The 4,647-nt window shown below is 45.4% G+C and overlaps 1 pseudogene; it reads left to right on the top strand.

The window, feature by feature from the left end:
- The window catches only part of LOC119350973, a 53,769-nt pseudogene extending 51,872 nt beyond the window's left edge, over nucleotides 1–1,897 (top strand).
- The last annotated feature ends 2,750 nt before the right edge of the window (nucleotides 1,898–4,647 follow it).

The raw sequence follows: 4,647 nt of genomic DNA, 5'->3' as shown, positions 1-4,647 counted from the left end.
ATGACATTCCAGAAGCTTGGTCATGCAAACAAGAAATTGTGCAATGCAATGCTCAGATCTATTGTACAAAATCAGCAAGATATTGTAGCTACGTAGTTCAAAAGATGCAAACAAGAGAATTGTACATTTTGTGATTTCAGCGCATGCTTTTCCGCAAGATTTTGGACTATTGTATACAAACAACTAATTTAGGGTTAGGAATATCATGGATTAAATCTTACCAGAATAAAGTAGATTTCCATGTTTGTCTTTTGGAGCAGCTGATAGATTTTTGTTTGATTGAGAATATTGCATTCAGTACTTTTAATGTCGAGTAAATTATTCCTATCTCTCCCAAAAGTAATAAAGAAGATAAAATGCAGTAGCATCAATTTGATGGTTGTGAAGCATTAGTAAGTTAAATTAACTTAGTTTTTGTTGAGTTTTAACAAATCATGCAATGTTTTTGTGTCATTAGGTGAGCTGACTAATTTCGTCCAACAAAGTGGTTCCTTAATCCAATCTGCGTTATTTTTGTTTTTTTAGTTTGATAGGATATATTGAAGCATTTATATGCAACTTATAATCATAGTGAGCCCTATGTATATAACATGTTGAAACTATTTACAGGTACCTTATTGTACTTGATGACTTATGGGACCAGCCAACATGGAATACTATTAGTCACGCCTTCCCAGAAAATGCTAATGGGGGTAGAGTAATAGTAACCACACGAGTGGAAGATGTTGCTTCTGGAGCATGTTATAGTTTACCTGGATGCATTTACAAAATGAAGCCCCTCGATGAAAAAGATTCAAAAAAGTTGTTTTTTCGTAGAGTATATGGGTCCGAAGATGAACATCCATCCCGGTTTGAAGAAATCTCGGCTGAAATTCTAAAGAAGTGTGGTGGACTCCCACTTGCAATCATTACTATAGCTAGCCTATTAGCTAGTCGCCCAGAAAGGTTAAGGGAGGAGTGGGAGAGCATTAGGAATTCACTTGGAACCCCGTTTGTGCTAAAACCCACATTGGAAGGGATGAGGAGTATATTAAACCTTAGCTACATCCATCTTCCTCTTCATCTTCGGGCATGTTTTCTGCACATTGGTATATATCCAGAAGACCGCGAGATTGAGAGGGATGATTTGGTTCGACAATGGTTAGCTGAAGGATTTCTCGGTAATTTGCATGGGCAAGATGTGGATGTTGTTGCAAAAAGCAGTTTTAATGAGCTTGTTAATAGAAGCTTGATTCAGCCTGGACGTACTGAGTATGGGGAGTTAGTATCGTGCAGAGTACATGATATGATGCTCGATTTGATCCTAAGCAAGTGCGAGGAGCATAATTTTGTGAGAGTTGGATGCAACTATGAAGAGATGGCAAGAGCGCGTGACTGTAAATACAAGGTTCGCCGTATATCCACGAACTTTACTGACGGTGGTGCAGCAGATGAGACAACCTCAGGGACCTTTGCTTCTAGCCTATCACTTGTTCGATCACTTGCACATTTTGGAGGATCCACGTACATGCCCCCTCTTTTGCATTTTAAGTATCTCAGGGTGATTCGAATTGAAGTTTTGGTTTCTGAGAGCTTCAAGTTTACTCATCTACTGCCAGTTGAGATGGAGAGACAAAAGATAGAACCGTGCAATCAGACAATCGACCTCACTGCTATTAGCCAATTGTTTCAACTGAGGCATTTAAAGGTTTTTTCAAATGTGCGGCACATCAAACTCCCAACTGAGATGCAAGGGCTTGTGCATTTGGACACACTAGATTTAGATTGTCATAGACAGTTAGAAATTCCATCAGATATTGTTCACTTGCCCCGCTTATCCCACTTGATAGTTTCAGACAAGAGTAAGACCAAGCTGCCTGAAGGGATTAGGAACATGAAAACATTGCGCACGATTTGAACTAGGGTGGACCTCATTGATATAAGCAATTTTCAGACAGCGGAGATTGTTGCTTTGTTTTCCTCCATTGAGATGCTCCAGGACCTCAGATATCTCCACATTGATAGCGATCCCATTCGCTTTTGTCCGAGTGACCTGCTGGCCTCACAATCAAGGTAGTTAAACTGGATTATTGGAGGATGCCTAAAGTTCCCAAATGGATTCTTGATCTCAAATGCCTCTCCTGGTTAGAGCTGAATGTCGAGGCGTGCACTGGCGAGTTTCACGCTCTTGGAGAGCTGCCCTCTCTCGTCCACCTACAATTAAAGTTTAGGGTCACTGACGATGTAACTCTCTGTATATCCCACCTGTTTTCCGAAGGAGGAGACGTCCATGCAACACTCCGTGTAACAGAATCTGTGTTCGGTAAATGTACACGGCTACACCCGAGTTGTCCTTCCATTAGAGTCGGTCTGCGAACTATGTCTTGGTGGTGCTGAACCTGAAAGGTGACAGTGGCGAGCACTGCACGCAGCAGTTGGTCTTTCTACCGTTCCAAATTTTATCGAGCATTATTGTTAACTCCATTCCAAATTTTCTTCTGATTGTTTTTTAAATTTATCGAGTATTGTTGTCATGTACTTCGAGCCTATTCGGTAGTTTCGGTAGTTGTCTAGCTTCCAAATCCCCCATATCGTAGTTGATCTGGGCCGAATGGTACGGCTGCCGGAAGCTAGCATCCTGATCTGATGAGGGCCTTATGTATAAAAAACTGGAGCGACGTTTGACGGATAATCCCAGGAAAGCAAAATCGGGAGCTAGCCTAATTTACGAAGGAATGCCGCCAAGCAAGTGACTCGAGCGGCAACCATGTGATACATGTGATAAGCAATCGAAATTATTAAAAAAAAATGACTCGAGCTGCACATACCGGTTTGCTACGTTCCCTCTCCCCTCTCTCAATATGCTTAGGGCAACTCCAACGCACGACTTCGAACAAATGTCCATTTTGTCCGGATTCCGTCTGTTTCAGGATGGCAATGGGGCGGTGTCTGCCCGTTTTCTGTGATGCGCTGGCCATGCGCCTAACGTGCGGTTGCATCTGGTCCGCCCGGCGCCCATATGCACACATTATTTTTCCCAACACACTTTTTATTCCATCAACGACATTTTGACACATGATAGTACATTCACCCATTCTTAACTAGAATAACAAGCCCAAACAAAATAAGAACCACAATTGGGCATTAACTTTAACATAAATCTAACTTCCGTAACTGCTCTCATTAGTTGGATTAATATCTTCTCGATGCCTTCATTGTTGATCTGCGTATTCTCGATCTTGTATAATTTTTTCATTTTTGATTCTAAAGAAGTAGACGTTGTTTCGCATCTAATCTCACCTCTAGTCTTATCTCTAGCATCTATTCTAGAAAGGAGTGCACGGGCATCTATCAAACTTCGCCCAATCAATAGATTGATGTATTCTTCTTTCCAATACCAAAACTTGTATCGATCCTACATACAAATTTTGCGTATGAGCCAATAGCTATTGAAATTACCCTTAATCCGGAAGCACAATCGAAGCAAAACAAGCATATACCTTATCATTTTGGTACTTGATAAACACCCGACCCGGATGTTTCGGCGTGGTAGAAACGCGGCGAACGATTTGCCACGGGCAGTTGTCGGACCTTATGAGTGGCAACGGTGAGGCGACCAGCCGTTGGGCCAGTGCCGAGGACGGATGGCGGCCGTGCGTATTTTTGTCGGCGCCCTTCCGGTGGGGCAGATCCGAGCAGCTAGAGGCGGACTCAATGCCTGCATGCGGCGCAGAGGTGTTGTTGGGGCTATGCGGTCCGGTGCCCGGCCAATTCATGGCTAGGCATAGTCATCGGCGTCCGGATGCGCACAAATCAGGCGGCCAGATACGATGAAATCCGGCGGCCCGGCTGGACAACGACGCGGAAGAGACAAAGGCCGAGGGGCCAGGCGGTGGGGGTGGGGGCGGGAGGAGGACGGGGCGCCGGGCTGGACAAGGAGGTGGCTGAGAAAATGGCTGCTGGCCGGCGACGGCGATGGCGGGTTAGGGTTCGGGGAGGCTGGGGGCGGCTCGGGGGAGGGTGGAGAAAAAGGGCCGCTTGCGTCCCCAACAGGCGGGCCAGTGGAGGACACGGGCACGCTTCGCGCGTGTCCGTTTTGACGAAAACGCAACCCAAAGTTGGGCTGGAAATGGGTCAAAAGCGAACAAAAACAGACGTTTGTCCGTTTTGCTTTCGCGCATTGGGTCGCGTTTTGTGTCCGTTTAGCCCTAAACGGGTGCTGCTGGACCATTTAGGGTCGAAGACCTCCTATTCGGCTCGTTAAGAGCCAGTTTGTTGGGTCGCGCGGACACGGGCCGACCCATGACTTGCCACGTCCGCGCTCGCTCGCACGCCGGTCGTCTAAAGATCGCATTTTTTTCTCTCCGTTCATCCTCCGGAATATCTTTATGTACCGTGTTTTTGTTCCTACTCCCAGTATGGGGGTTTATGTACCGTGTTTCTTTCTGAAGGTTCTCCCTCCTCTGCTTTGCTCTGTTCTTTCTGAAAATGCTCTGCTTCTGCCTTCTTTGCCGTGACTTGTCCTTGTGCTGCTGCCATATCCTGTTCCATCAACACCACCATACCGAGTGCATCTCATGGAGAAGCTTCAGTGTCCGGTTGATCGGCTAACCAATCGAGCGGTCACATAGTACGTAGGATCGAAAGACTTTCGTATATGAACACAAC

This window comes from Triticum dicoccoides, chromosome 1B, assembly GCF_002162155.2.
Source record: "Triticum dicoccoides isolate Atlit2015 ecotype Zavitan chromosome 1B, WEW_v2.0, whole genome shotgun sequence".
In the NCBI taxonomy this organism is placed as follows: domain Eukaryota; kingdom Viridiplantae; phylum Streptophyta; class Magnoliopsida; order Poales; family Poaceae; genus Triticum; species Triticum dicoccoides.
Note: the sequence above shows the minus strand (reverse complement) of the source record. Positions and strands in the feature narration are given on the sequence as shown.